At 36.1% G+C, this 16,771-nt stretch overlaps 1 pseudogene; it reads right to left on the bottom strand.

Annotated features, from left to right (window-relative positions):
* Positions 1–721: 721 nt before the first annotated feature.
* LOC118848914 lies at positions 722–1,540 on the bottom strand (annotated as a pseudogene).
* Positions 1,541–16,771: the final 15,231 nt, after the last annotated feature.

Below are 16,771 nucleotides of genomic sequence, written 5' to 3'. Positions count from 1 at the left end.
ATAACATATGCAAAACAATATAATCCTATACAAAGATGTAAACATTTTGCCCTGATTAACAAGGTTTTACCCCCTGTTTACCTTTTTATGTCTCTCTTGAGTTTTGTATTTGAAGTTCAAATTTTCCATTGAGCTCTGGCCTTTTCATCAGGAGTGTCTGGAATTTCCTTATTTCATTGAGTTTCCATCTCCTTCTCTGAAAAATTGTGCTCATTTTTGCTGAGTAATTGATCCTTGGTTGTTGTTCAAGCTCCCTTTCCTTTCAGAATATCCTATCCCAATTCCTCCTGTCTTTTAATGTCATAGCTGCAAGATCCTGTGTGATTCTCATTGTAGTTCTGAGATATTTGAATTATTTCTTTCTGGCTGCTTGCAGTATTTTCTCCTTTAGGCTGTTAATTCTGAAATTTGGCTACAATATTCCTTGGAGTTTTCAATTTGGGATCCTTTCGGGGGGTTATTTGTAGTTTCTTTCAATGACTATTTTACCCTCCTGTTCTAGGACTCCAGGGCCGATATCCTTGATGATCTCTTGGAAGATACTGTCCAGGTTCTTTTTATCATGGCTTTCCAGTAGACCAATAATTCTTAGATTGTCTCTCCTGGGTCTCTTTCCAGGTTAGTTGTTTTTCCAATCAGATATTTCACATTTTCTTCTATTTTTTTCATTCTTTAGATTTTGTTTGATTGACTCTTTTTTTTCCACAATGATAAACTTTTATTTTTCAACTTTTAAAAGTTCTTATTTAGACAGATTCTTGAACTGGTGGTTCATAGCCATCAGCTTTTTCTACTTTTGTGCCTCTTTCATCTCCTGAAGGTTTTCCAGAGCCACCACCTTCACCGTGCAGTTCCATTAGCTTTCCCAATTCAAATTTGGGCTTCTTGAGCATCTTGACTTTTCGGACAAGTGCATCATGGAGATGGTAAATGGACTGGCAAGCCTTTTCTATGCCTTTTCCAATGCTATTGGAATTAGTTTATTGACAACTTCTTTCAAGTAATTTGTCTGCACCTCTTGGGTCATAATTTCCATCATTTTCTTATGAATCTGATGGACCTGTTGGTGCTGGGCATAAGAGGTCTTACGGACCTGGTTGTTGCGCTTTTTGGTAAAACCAACACAAAAGAGGTGGAGCAAGTACCCACTGGTAGTTTTAACATCAACATGGGCTTCAGCCATGGTCTGCCACTTTTTGACCATGGAGCACATCTTGTCCTGGGTGAGGTCCATTCCATGGAAATGAGTCAAACAATTTTTACCCTGAACATCTCCAGTAATTAACTTGAACTTGCAAAAAGCAACCTCATCATTCTGCAGATCAGCAAGACTAACTTCAAAAACTTGACCTTTGAGATCATCAGAGGCAATTTTTGTTCCTCGAGTCCTTGTAACCAGTGTTTTGCCAGTATTGTGAATGTTGAACATATCTGGTGCTTTTATACTGTACCAATCCTTCTTTGAAAATGGATCAACAACTTTCTTCTTGGCTCCTTTTTTACCACTTTTGGTGAGGCACTTATTCTTGCCCACCACCATGATCCCACTCTGAAAGCCAAAACCTATTTGATTGATTCTTGATGCCTCATAAAGTCATTACCTTCTACTTGCTCAATTGTAATTTTCAATGAATTGTTATCTTCATTTTACTTCTGAGCCTCCTTTACCATTTGGCTAATGCTTTTAAGAGCATAATTCTCTCTACTTAGATTCTGAATCCTCTTAGCCATTTTGCCAATTTTACTTATTGAAGATTTGTCTTCGTCAGTGAATTTTTTCCCATTTTTTCTATTACTTCTCTCATTTGGTTTTTAAAATCCTCCTTGAACTCTTCCAGGAATGCTTTTTGGGCTTGAGATCATTTCACATTCCTTTTTGAGGTTTCAGATATGGGTATAGTGTCAATGCTGTCCTCTTCTGAATAGGTATTTTGATCTTCCCTGTTTCCATAAAAAGAATCAATAGTTCTTGGTTTCCAGGAGTGCTTCTTCATGTTGGTTAACCTTTCCCTGGCTTTAAAGTGGATTTCTGCTTCTGGGGCTCAGGGGGCTCTGTCCCACACTTCTTGGGCTGGGATTTGTGGGCCTAGTTATTGGCTTTTTGTGCTGTAGCCTCTGCTTTTGTGAGGTGTGGGGGAGGGGTGGTCTGGCTACTGAAAGTCTCTTCCCCTAGGGCTGTGCTACAGCCTGGGTAGTCTTAGCCATTGTCTGAACTGGTGTCTGCCATTTTCCACGGCTGTGTGAAAGCACTTCTGGGTTCCCGGTGTTGACCCTTGTTGGCTCCACCCCCTGGAGCTCAGGATCTCCTGCTGTTTGGCTACTGAAGCCCCACTTCTGGCTCATCTATTTCAGGGTTTCTCCTGAGGGAGTATTATCTGCATGGGGAAAGGAGGGATGAGAGCCATTTTACCTGGTCATCATGGCTCCCAGAAGTTCAAGAAGTTGAGTTTCAAACCTTTAGATTGTGGGCTGTAAGCCATAGGATTAGTTGTTCTCGCAGCCACATGCACTGCCTGCTGCCTCCCATAGCTCTGACTCTCTCCCATCCTGGACTGGGAGGCCTGGGGATCAACACCAGTTTTGTGGACCCAGTGTTCTCCCAGCCTAGATTGCTGACTGAGTTTCTCAGCTGCTTCTGCTTTGTTGTGGTCTGGTGCAACTCTGTGTGCCTCAGCTGCTCCTGCTTTGTTGTGGTCTGGGGCAACTCTGTGTGCCAGGCACTATCCCAGCCCATGTATCCATCCTGTCGAGACTACAGGCTCCCCTGGCTTATAAATTTGCCACACTCAGTCTACTAGTGGCTTCCAACTTTCTCAGATCTGCTCTGATTCACTTTTTATAGGTATCTGACAGAATTTGTGAGAGAAGTAAGACACTATTTTCACCCTTGGCCATCTTGGCTTCACCCCCTCAAACACTCTTTTAAAATGTCTAACCTCATTCTGGACCACAAAAAGCAGCTAGACAGTATATTCCACAGATTTTGGGATCTGGAACCAGGAAGACTTGAGTTTTAGTCCTGCATAAACTTACCATGTGGCATGTCTGCCTCAGTATCTTCATCTGTAAAATGAAGTTAATAATATCAACTACTGCCTAAAGTTTTGTGAGGATAAAAGGACAAGATAACATATGTAAAATGTATTAACAGGATTAAAGTTCTCTTCATATATGAACTAAGCTCATTTAGGACCACAAAGGGAAGCTAGGTAGTGTAGTATATAGACTGCTAGATCTGTAATCATAAAGACTTGAGTTTGACTCTTGTCACAGACATTTACTATGGGACATATCTGCCTCAGTTTCCTCATCTGTAAAATGGAGCTAATATCATCTACTGCCCGAGGTTGTTATAACTACAAAAGGAAGACAAGATAGTGTCTGTAAAATTTATTATGAATCTTAAATTGCTGTTCATCTGTAAAATGTTGGTTATTCTTACTACTATTACTTCTATTATTACTACTGCTACTAGTGAAGAAGGCAATATGTAGATTAGAGGGCTAGAGTGATCATAGACTGATCCTCTTCAAGCTAAATATTCACATTCAACAAAAGTGGCATCCCCAAAGCAAAATGACTACTAAAAGTATTAATGTCAACAGGTTAGAACACTTCTCTGAGTGGGAATAGTTTGTTGTTAACTTGGAGGGAAAGTTGAGCCATCACACAGTTGTCAATAGTGGAGCAGAAAAGGAGTGGGCAGCTTTCAGGGATCTGGTGTACAGCACTGAATTTGCTCTTCTGGGTCAAAACACTGGCAAACATCAACATTGGTTTGATGAAAATGATGGGGAAATTCAAAAGCTACTAAATGAAAAATAAGAACTCCACAGGGAACTATCCAGTAATATGGTTCATCCATCTCTAAGAAAGCATATTTAATTCCATCAAGGTAAAGTACAAGGAAAGCTGAAAGAGGTGCATGATTCTTTCTAAGAAGGAAGATGAAATTCAGTTTTGTGCTGATAGTAACAATCCAAAGTGCTTTTATGATGCCCCGAAGGCCATTTATGGGCCAAAGACCATGGCGCATCTCAGCTACTCAGTCATGATAGAGCCACATTGATTAGTGAGAAGGACATAACTCTAGAGAAAGAGGCTGAACACTTGTGTAATGTTCTTGACAGACCATTATCAATCAATGCGGAAGACATTGTCCATTTACCTCAGGTTGCATTTAATCACTCCCTAGCTGAAGTTCCAACTGAAGAAGAGATTTTGAATGTCACTAGGCTCTTTTTGTGTGGCAAAGCACATGGTGCAGATTCTATTCCAGCTAAGATTTACAAGGGGAGGGGGGTCCACTGCTCATACAAGAGCTGACTTAAATTTTCCAGGTTACATGGCAAGAGGAGATTATCTCCCAGGAGTTCAAGGATGACTCCATTGCCCTCTACAAAGGTAAAGGAAATAGATTGTCCCGGGACAATCATAGTGGAGTCTCTCTCTTAGTCATTTCTGGCAAGATTCTTTCCAGAGTCCTGCTTTATGGGCTGATATTTCACTTGGAAAATGGTCATCTACTTGAAAGCCCGTGTGTTTTCACATAGGGCTGAGGACATTGATGTGGTTTTGCTGCCTGACAACTCTAGGGGAAATATCAGGAACAGGATAGAGGTCTGTATGCAACATTTGTAGATCTGACAAAGGCTTTTGATACTGTCAGTCAAGATGGCTTATGGAAAATTATTTCAAAATTCAGTTGCCTGGAGAAGTCCATCATTATCATATGTTAATTTCATGATGGCATGCTTGCCTGAGTTCTGGATAATGGACAATGCTCTTGCACTTTCCAGGTCACCAATGGAGTGAAACAAGGCTATGTGCTTGCTCCCATGCTTTTTAACATGATGTTTTCAGCCATGTTGTCAAATGCTTTCAATGAGAATGAACATGGTATCAAGAACAGCTATGGCACTGATGGTACATTCTTCAACTTTTAGGCTATGAGCTAAGACTAAGGTGGAGGGAGTTTTAGCACATGATTTTTTGTTTGCAGATGATTGTGCATTCATGTAGTCTCCGAAGCTAAGATGCAACAAAGTATGGATTGTTTCTTGTGTGATTCATGGGTGCTTATGTATGTGGAACCACCAGTTACAGCAAATGAAGAAGTTTCAAATATTGTGGATAAGTTCTCGTATCTTGGTAGTATAATTTCCAGAGCGCATTTAGGGTTGATAATGTGGTTGACACATGCATTGCCAGAGCGAGCTCAGTGTTTTGGAGTATCTGAAGGAAAGTGTGGGAGAGAAGAGGTATTAGATTGACTTCCAAACTGAAAGTCTACAGTGCCCTTGTGCTGACCTCATTATTTTATGCCTGTAAAACCCAGACAGTATACTAGTGCCATGTCAGGAAACTGAATTGCTTCCATTTGAATTGTCTTAGGAAGATTCTGAAGATCACCTGGCAGGATAGGGTACCAGACACTGGAATCCATTCTTGAGCTAAACTGCCAAGCATTCAAACTCTGCTGCAGAGAGCACAACTCCATTGGGCTGGCCATGTTGTTAGAATGCAAAACCTACACTTGCCAAAAAGATTAATTTATGGAGAACTCACACTGGGCAAGCACTAACATGGGTGGTCAGAAAAAACAATATAGGGATATTCTCAAGGTCTTTCTTACAAACTCTGGAATAGATTGTGTGACATGGGACACACTGGCTCAGGACTGCCCCACATGGCATACCCACATCAGAGAAGGTGTTATCCTCTATGAGCAAAGCAGAATTAAAATAGTTCAAAAGAAACATGAGATGTACAAATTTAGAGAATCTACCCACATTTCCACATGGACTATTTGTGCTGACCTGTGAGCATTCCAAGCTTATATTTGTTTGATCAGCCATAGTTGGAAACACTGTAACTTGACTCTAACATAGCAATGTCATTTTAGTCCTCTTCAACAGTGAAGGACAACAACCTATCTCCCTGTCTCTATGCATATACTTTCTGATCACCTCTTCTTCATGGAATTTCCATGTTCCTTAAGGGATTAGTGTACGTTCTACTTCCTATGTAAAACCTAATTTGTTTCCCTTCTCATTCTATATAATATGTGCTGCGTGCATCTCACTGAATAAGGACTGGAGAAGATACAATGTAGAGTTGAAACAGTTCTTGACTTGGAGCTCATAGTCTAATAGATGGATTTTGGGGGTTTTAGATTTTAAGACTGGTCAAATATTATATAACTCTCAATTTCATTTTGAGAAAAATGAAAAGCCCAAGAGACAGAGCTTCTGGATGATTAATCAATGTATTAATTAGGATAGCTGATAATCAATAAATTGGTGGTCAGTGGTTTCTTTTGGTAAACTAAGATGGAATGATTGAGATAACTGAATGCTCAAATATCTTTGGAAAAAGGGGTGCCCTTGACTGTTGAAAATCAACACTGATTAGTAAACAACTAATGAAGGGCTGGATTTTCAAATGAAGAGGTAGGCTGAAAGCTCTCTGCTTCTCCTTCTTGATAATGTGATCTAGTCACCTCTAGCAATCAGGACAAAGGAATTTATCGCTGTCCAGAGCACTCTGGTTGGTTTTCTTCTCCATGACCTGGGTCACCCTAGATTCCAATAAAGGGCTGCAAGGGCATAAGTTTGATGTTTTAGGGCTGGAATTGACCTAGATTAGAGTCTGTTTACACTATAAACAAAAGTTGTCCTAGTTGGGTGGACACCCCAGCTCACTGAGCATGAATCCCAAGGATTAGGCCAATCTCATTTATAAATCTTGTCCTTCTGAGAATGGTTGAATGATGTACAGGAATTGGTCCCTAAATGAGGAAATAGAAAGGAAAAAACTTTAATCCTAATATAATAATTGGTTATTCATATAATAGAAAAATAATCACTTCTTCCAATTTCTATTGTACCCATGGAATACTAAGAGGAAAAATAGGCCCAGTACAAATGATAGCTGCTCCATAAAACCTCCCTGCTACTATAAAATCAAAGACAAGGATGGCAGATAATCCCTTGAATTTCTCGCAAACTCTAGCAATTGAAAGAGTCTGTGTTCATCTTATGCCTATAAGACACTAACCTAACGGGTTGAAAAATGAAAACTGGTGAGACTGGCATTCTCAATCTTGTATAAAAAGTGGTTGTCTGAATTCATTTCATTTGTTTATGGTTCTTTTGAAACAAATAAAAATCACAATGGAATGTGGTGTACTAGTAGTAACAGTATTTTTACAGGTATTTCCAATAGTTAGGAGTTTGGGGTTCAACTCTCACTATCACATAGGATATGTGTGACTTTGGATAAATCCCTTCAAATCTTTGGGTCTCAGATACCTTGTCTTTAATATAAAGATTTTAGTTTCAGACTATCTTGCTTCTAAATTCTCTTGTACTTATAGTTATTATTCGACATCCATATCAAATTAGTTTGAAAATATAGAGTTTTTGATGTCCATTGTGGAGATGAGGAATGGAGATCAATGGCTAGATGTTTGTTAGCCCAAATAGTCCCTATATGTCCTAATGATAGCTGGCCCTTTTCTGACCTTTAAAGCTACCTTGAAACCTCAGTGAAGAACCTTACTCTATATTCCTTTGTGCAGATTGCTAGAGGTGACTCTAACTCCTACATATGCTTGAATACATACATATACATTGGGGATAATTTATTGTGGTTTAGAAGGTGATACTTTGGATATCTGATTCCATTATTTTACTGTAAGAGAAAAATCAACACAAAATATAGCTAGAAAAAATGAAAATAAGGGGAGAAAGAACATAAAAATCCAGGTGATGTTAATTTAAAGCAAAATACATCAGCTGACTAATACTGAGCTTTAATTGTATGTGGAAGAGGATGTAAGTCAGACATAATTTATCATATCCCTGAAATCAGAGGTATGCAATTTACCTACATTTTAGATATAGAAACCTACATAAATAAAGCAGGTATTACTACAATGCCTTATTGGGGTGATAAATGTTATACAAAACTGAAATTCTAGTGCTTAAAAAATCATCAAAATCCTTCAGGTGTAAAGGATGTTTAGAATTATATAAAAAGCAGTAGAGAAACTTATTTGCTAATTTGGCTAGTCAGCCCTTGAAAGGGAAATGTCCAGCTCTTCAAAAATACTTATGTCTTATCATTCTTTGAAAGCCAAGAGAAACAAGCAGAAACTATTTTTTCATCTTCATGGTCATTTAAATTTGGAAGAATAATTTATTGGCACAATGGAAAACACAATTTTCAAATGTCATATTTAAAGACAGTTGTATAAGCAATTAAGAAGGAAGGCAAACTATAATAATTTGCACTGCAGAGAAGAAAAATATCTGAACATAGAGCAGACTTCTTTACATATAGTAACATCTACTAGAAGAGATGTTAAAAATTAAGGAGAAAAGTTTATCTGCCTATATGTTTTAAAGGAGGGCTATTGTCATCAAACTATAGTATTTCAATTGTAGCGTAAGAGCTAGAGCTGCATAGTGGGTAGAAAGTTAGTCTCAAAGACAGGAAGACCTGGGTTTACATCCTGCCTCTGATGTATACTTTCATAATGTTTGTATGATGCTGGGTAAGTTTTTTTTAGTTTATTATTTTTAAGGTCTTAGTATAGTAGGCAACTCTCTACATCTATAATTTACAGAGAAGGCATTGATTTGTATTGATAATAGTAATCAGCTGCAGCAACAGCAGGAGCACCACTGCCACCATCAAAAAATTATATTAGTATATCGGGGCTGGAAATGCTTTATGTGGGTTATTTTACTTGATCCAATTCAATGGAATAGGGCATTTTTTTCATCCCAACAGGAATGAAATAAGGGGTTCAGTATATATTCCTATTTAGATAAGGAAGCCCTGCAAAAAAAGTCAGCACATCATTTTTTTGGCACATCATGTACACTGAATGACTTTTCAATCAATCAAGAAAGTAAGCATTAATAATGCCTTTCTATGTATCAAGTACTATATTGCAGGACATTATTGAAATGGGCAGATGATTGACTTTAACATTGTGGATTTAACCATTTCTCTCTCAGTCTTCAAGGGTCAGTACATCCTTCTTCCTCACCACTGAAAGTATACAAATAAAATAATTCTAGACTCTTGTGCATCTCCTGATTATTCTCTTTTCACACTGTTATCTTGAGATGCAAATATATTGCTGCTTTTATCGCTGAATCTTCAAAGTGCATGCTTTGGGGCAATTTTCATTTTAAGATCACTTTGCTTTCATTAAGATTGATCTCAAATCTTCCCTATCTCCAGACTGCATAACCAATTAATAGTGAGTGTTTTCAAACTAATTCAACAAGTGGTTAGTAGAAGATGAAGAATGGCCATTGCAATGGAGGGAGCCTATTAGGAGAAATAACATAAATAGCAGGTCATGTAGGAAGCAGGTTAAAATAAATAGACAGACTGCCTAAGAAATTGTGAGGGACAACGAATGTCTGAAGGAAGATTGAGTGCTGGCTGAGCGGAATGAGCTAATAGACCAGCAATTTGAACAGTGATTGTAAAGTGTGGGATGGCCAATTCCAAAAATTATTTTGATCTAGAAAAAAATTAGATCTGTATTCTCACTGAGAAAAGGGACAATATGAATGTAATTGTAAATATGCAGACAATAATTTTATCTGATTTGTTTTCTTAATTAGTTATCTTGCACAGACTTGTCATATATGCTATTACAAAGTTGGTTAAAACAAAGAAAATGTCTTGCCTGATTGTCTTTTCTATTTTGTTTTTGTTTTGTCAATTAAATATCTTTATCCCCATCACTTTACTCCCCCCACAAGAAGACACAGTCGACTTTACAGAAAGAATTATCTGTAGGTCAGCATCTAGTTGAAGCAAAATGGATAAAACTCATTAAATAATTGAATTTCTTCTTATGTGTTTGTATCTTTTGCACATGTGCCTTAGGTGCTTATGTCTTCCACTTCTATCTTCTTATTTCCATAAATTAAGGCACTTCCCAAACCCAGTGGTAGCAAAGAAACATATGTCCAGGAAAATACAAAGAGAATCTCAAAATTCAGGAGCAAACTGGAGCAAAGCAGATTTTTTTAAAAAAACATAACTGCATCATGTCTTCTTTTCTATGCTTTGTGTACCAGCATGTTGCCTGCTTCTGTGTGCTAAATAAATTAAGCCTTTTTTCAATGGGGCAGAAGATCTAAAATCAATAAGGAACAATAGATAGAAATAGGTATCTGAAGGTAAGTCGTATATGAAATAAGGAAAGTATATCTCATAAAATTCACAACTTAGATTTCATGATCATGTCTTACAAATCAGCATTTTGACACAATAGTTAGCCACAAGGAATAGGCATGAGTCCGTATTTAAAAAGAGAAAGAAAGAGAACTATTGATCTTGCTCCAAGCAAAGGTGGAAGGCAAGTAGAATTTTTGTGTAACCTGCAGAAAGTGTACTGTTTTTGTGTTCCTTCCAGAGCCATATAACACATATATGTTCACAAAATTTGTGTTTTTCTCCATCATGTGGTAGAAAGGCAAAGGAAGAAGTAGAAAGAAAGAACTTATTTCTAAGTAATCATAGAAAAATTATCTCCAGAAAAAATAAGGGAAGTGGGAAGAAAAGCTTCAAAGATAAAAAATAAAAAGCATCTGAAAAATAAATGGGCAGTATCATCTGTACTAGCCAGTTGAAGGGTGAAAAGATGAGACACGCATAAAGAGTTTAGTATATTTTTGATATTTAGTAGCCAGCAAGCTTTTACTTTACGTGGGCAAAAAACCCCAAAAAACAAAAACCAACTTTCTAAAGGAAACATTCTCTACAGGAACCCTGTTGATGTTAGCACTTGTTTTTGCTTCCACTGATAAAATGATTAAAATTCTTGATTTTTGGACTTACAGTGCACTGCAATTCTTCCCAGCCATTCATCATTATTCTGTCTTCATGTCTTTTTTTGATGTGATTCTCAAAAGCAACAGATTTATGGGATTTTGCATTCTTATCCAATCAGTCACCCATTTCATTTTATGAGATTGTTTAATCCATTTGCATTTAAATTTATGAGAATTGGGTTTAAATTTCCTCCCATTTTTTCTAATATTTTTTTTCCGAAAACATGATATTTTCCTCCTTTTTCCTCTACAAAGACAGCATGTTTTCTCCAAATATTTTAGCTTAGTATACTTTAAGGTAATCCCAATCTTATTGATGTTCTTCCACTTAACCTCAAGCCCAACTCCAAACTCTTGTTCATGAGGCCTTTTACTGGTTTTATATTTTTGCTTAACTTAGTTCTTTTTTTGTTTCTTTCATCTAGTTATTTAATTGTTCTCCTCTTTTTATGCCTCAGTTAGAGTCAAGGAAATCCCTTTTTCCTCTCCTCCCCTTCAACTTGCTTTGTTCAATATTATTTTAAATTTTATACTTTAAAAAAAACATTAAAGATTATTCTTATCCTCTGTTAGTTAATTCAATTCTTATGTGTTAGGGTTTTTTTAATGTCCTACACTCTGATTCATAGTGCTTAATTTTTCACATTATCAAGAAGGTCCCCCCTTTACACACACACACACACACACACACACACACACAGAGTCATATACACCCATATAACAATACATAGATATATATCTGCACATGTGTAGTACATATAAATGTACACATATATACCTATATAAATATGTAAATAATAATACATACAGACACAAATATACATAATATGCACATAAAATATATACATATATAATACTGAAGGAATCTTCAATCTAGTTCCCAACAGGTATGCCAATCATATTTGTTTCATCAAAATTAGAATTAATTATCAATTTGATAATGATATATTTGATAATGATATATCATTTTGTACTTAACTTTAAGAACTGCTAAAGGCAAATTGGCCAATTCTACAATTTAGCAGAGAATCTGCATACAAAAAAGGGAAATGAACAGGAAAAATGTGCTTGAGAAGTAAAGTTATGAATATGTGGATAGTCTATTGAGGAATTAAGGGATGGTACTGCTTATGTTGAAAGTACGTCTGGAAATAGCCTAGCCATACCAGATATTAAACTGCATTATAAAGCAGCAGTCATCAAAACTACTTGGTACTGCCTAAGAAATAGAGTCATGGATCAGTGGAATAGGTTAGGTACATAAAAGAAGCAGTATTCAATGACTATAGCAATCTACTCTTTGATAAACCCAAAGAATTCAGTGTCTCAGCTAAGAATTCTCTATTTCACAAAAACTGCTGGGAAAATTGGAAAATGGTAGAGCAAAAAACTGGGCATAGACCAATATACCAAAATAAAATTAAAATGGGTTCATGATTTGGGAATAAAGGCTGATACTATAAGCAATTTGGGATAGCAAGGAATAATTTACCTATCAGACTTATGGGGAAAAAAAGAATTCATGACACAAGAAGTGATAGAGAGCATTACAAAATGCAAAATGGATAATTTTGATTATGTTAAATTGAAAAGTTTTTGTATAAAAAAGCCAATGAAATAAAGATTAGGAGGAAAGAAGAAAATTGGGAGAAAATCTTTACAACCGGTTTCTCTGGATAAAGACTTCATCTCTAAAATATACAGGGAACTGAACCAAATTTATAGGAATACAAGTCATTGTGCAATTGAGAAATGGTCAAAGGATATCAACAGGCAGTTTTCAGAAGAAGAAATTAAAGTTATATATAGTCATATGAAAAAATGCTCTAAATCACTATGATTAGAGAAATGCAAATCAAAACAACTCTCAGGTACCACCCATGTCTCTCCTTTCAGATTGGCTAACTTGACAAAACAGGAAAACGATAAATGCTAGAGAGGATGTGGGAAAATTGGAACATTGCTACATTGTTGGTGGAGTTGTGAACTGATCCAGCTATTCTGGAGAGCAATGTGGAACTAAGCCCACAGGGATATAAATATGTGCATACCCTTTGACCCATCAATACCACTTCTAGGGCTATATCCCAAAGAGATCACACAAGTGGGAAATGGACCTGTATGTACAAATGTATTTATAGCACCTCTCTTTGTAGTGGCAAAGAATTAAATCAAGGGGAGGCCTATCATTTGGGGAATGGCTAAACAAATTATTGTATATGAATGTAATGGGATACTATTGTGCAATTGAGGAACAGACTTCATTACAACCTAGAAAGATTTATATGAACCGATTCTGAGTAAGGGAAGCATAACCAGGAGATCATTATACACAATCATAGATACACAGTCTCTGTAAGGACTAACTTTGATAGACTTGACTCCTTTCATTGATACGAGGTTCAAAGACAGCTCCAAAAGACTCATGATGGAGAAAGGTATGCACATGCAGAGAAAGAATTGTGGAGTCTGAATGCAGATTGAGGTAAACTATTTGCTTTCTTTTTTTTTCCTTCTTTTTTTCATTTCATTTCTCCTCTCTCATGATTCATTCCATTGGTTATAATTCCTCTTTATAACTGGACTATTATGTAAATAAGTTCAATGTAAAGGCAAATGTAGAACCTACATTGGACTACATGCCATCTTGGAGGGGGAAGGAGGGAGGAGAAACAGGGAGAGAAAATTTGGAACCCAAAAACCTGTGACTCTGAATGTTGTAAACTAAAAATAAAAAAAAAAATAAATTAAAAAAAAAGAAAGTATGTCTTCAAAGATAGAACAGAACAATAATTTATGCTTTCCCAAGTAGTGATCCATATCTTACTCCAATGAACTTTACTTGGCTCACTTCCATATTTCCTTCAATTCAGATAGATTTCCATCTTTTTTTTTTTTTGCTTCTGCACTGGCAGCTTTTATGTCAAAGTAAGGTAAAATGTGTCACCAGCATCAACCTGTTACTTGACGCTTTAGATATTCAACTCCATCCACTTTAGCCGGTCTTACCCTGTCTTTACTCCACACAGTTATTTTTTACCTTGATCTTTCATACCTCTTGGTCTTCCCACCTTGGATTTCTCTAAATATTTTCATGTTTTTATCTTTTCTACTTTTTCTACATAACACTATTTTTTGTTCTACTGTGGCTTATCCAAACAAGACTGGACAATGCCTTTCCTAATCTAGCCCTGGAGATATGGAGTTTTTCATAATCACTTTAACCTTTGGCAAATATCACATTCAATTGAATTCAGCTATCCTGTCTTACTCCAGTCTCCAATTAGGGTAAATGATGTATACCCTGAAGACCCATGTATTCAAATTTGCACTATTTGAAGTTATAATTATGTAAAATATGGTAATTTTCCTAGCTCATTGGAAATGTATATTGTGAATTCAAATCCTCTAACCATTTCAGGAGATGCATTATTTGTATTAATAGGAGCCTAGCTATACCCAATAGATGAAGTAGACTGTTCTATAAATAGTAGGGAATGAAAAAAAAAACAATATTTCTGTCATTATGGTGTTTATAGAGAAGTAAGTGAAGAAAAGATCTTTAAACACAGAACAGATAAGAATGTGATAGTTGAATAGAAAAGGTAAAATTGTTTAGTGCACAGTGAGCTTATCTCTTAGTTCCCAAGATTTATTTGCAATGCTATCACTAACATACTGACTCTGGAAAAGTCACTTAAACTCATTAACCCAGAAAGCTCTCAAGAATATAAATTACAGATGGTGATGATCTTCATTTAGAAAAAAAATTTCTTTGCTTAGAGCTCCATACAATAATATTTCAATAAAATCATGGTCCAGAACAAAAATAAAAATTTAAAAAATGGGCCATGTGGGTGGGAGACAGATATGGAGACAAAAACCACAAATAGGGGAGGAAAAGAGAGTAAGCTGTGTATCTGAGGAAAGAGGTGATTTTAATAGAAGTTTATATGAGTGTGGATTGAAGATAAAAATGAGAGAGAGGACAAAACAAGACCAGGGGATGTATACTTGAAGGCCATCTGTATTAAGAGGAATATAATAAAATAAGGATGGAAAGTCAAGTTGGATGTAGATTTTGGAGGATCTTGAATGGAAACAAGCTATTTGTATTTTATTCGAAAGAAAATGGAGAATTATTGAAGTTTTTTTAAGAAATAAAGTGTTGAGACTAAATATTGCATTAGGAAGAATATTCTAGTGGTGATTTATTTATTTATTCTTTAGTTCATTTATTTGTTTATTAATATTCTCCTTGTGATATTTTAATGTTCATAAAGTGTGTCCTTCCACAAAATAAAATACACAATAACTACAAAACTGTAAAGGTAAAGAAGAATCATTCGAAAATTAAGAATGAATACAAGAAAAGTACGAAGATTAAGTGAAACTCAAATGAAGAGATACTAGAGGACTCCCCAAAGTCACTGCTTTGTGTTGTTTGGAGCTCCAATGGAGTAATTAAACATTGCATATGTTATCAATTTTTTTTCTTTTTTTGCTTTAAATAGTATTTTATTTTATTTTTCCCACAAATACATATCAAAAAATTTATTACTCATTTTCACAAGATTTTAGTTCCAAATTTTTCTGCCTCCATTCCTTCTTCCCCTCCCCTCCCCTCTTTGGAAAAGGGGAGGCATTTTATATAGTTTATACATATGCTATCATGTAAAACATTTTCATATTCATCACAGTCATAGAAGAAGAAACAGATCAAAACAAAAATAACATGAGAAAGAATAAAGTGAAAAAAATTGCTTCTGTTTGTATTTAGAGCTCATCTCTTCTTTATTTCGATATGGATCACATTTTCCTTCTAGAGTCCTTTGTACCTGTCTCAGATTATTGTGTTGCTGAGAAGAGTTGAGTCATTCGTAGGTAATCATCATATGATGTTGCTGATATTGTGTACAGTGTTTTCCTGGTTATGCTCATTTCACTTTGCATCAGCTTGTACAAGTCTTTCTAGGTTTTCCTGAAATATGCGTATTCATCATTCCTTATTGCATAATGGTATTCCATTACATTCATACTCCACAGCTTGTTCAGCCATTCTCCAACTGATGGGCATCCTGTCAATTTCAATATTTTGTCAGCTCGAGTAGAGCTGTTATAAATATTTTTGCACAAGTAGATTTTTCCCCTTTTTTAATGATATCTTTGGGATAGAGACCTAGTAGTGGTATTGCTAGATCAAACTGTATGCACAATTTCGTTGTCCCTTGGGCATAGTTCTGAATTGTTCTCCAGAATGATTGGATCGGTTCTCAACACTACCAACATTGCATTCATGTCCCAATTTTCCCACACCCTCTCCCACATTTATCATTTTTCCTTTTTTGTCACATTTGTTAAGTAGATAGGTGTGAGGTGTTTCATCAGAGTTGTTTTAATTTGCATTTCTCTCATCAAAAGTTATTTAGAGCCCTTCTTCATATACCTATAGATAGCTTTGATTTCTTCATGTAAAAACTACCTGTTCATATCCTTTGACCATTAATCAACTGGGGAATTGCTTATAGTCTCATAAATTTGACTCAGTTCTCTAAATAAATGAGGCCTCTATCAGAGAAACTTGTTTTAAAGATTATTTCCCAGTTTTCTGTATTCCTTCTAATCTTGGTTGCATTTGTTTTGTTTACACAAAACTTTTCCAATTTAATATGATCAAAATTATCTATTTTACCTTTTGTAATCATCTCTATCTCATGTCTGGTCATTAATTCTTCCCCTCTCCATAGATCTTACAGGTAGACTATTCCTTCCTCTTCTAATTTCATTGTTTCATTATCAATGGTACCTTTCAGCAAGGGGGGCAGAGCCAAGATGGCCGCATGAAGGCAGCGTCTTACCGGAGCTCTCTCACAAGGTCTGTCAGATTCCCGTAAAAAAGTGAA

Source organism: Trichosurus vulpecula, chromosome 4 (assembly GCF_011100635.1).
Source record: "Trichosurus vulpecula isolate mTriVul1 chromosome 4, mTriVul1.pri, whole genome shotgun sequence".
Classification (NCBI taxonomy): domain Eukaryota; kingdom Metazoa; phylum Chordata; class Mammalia; order Diprotodontia; family Phalangeridae; genus Trichosurus; species Trichosurus vulpecula.
The sequence above is the reverse complement of the archived record's forward strand: the minus strand, read 5'-3'. Positions and strand labels throughout refer to the sequence as shown.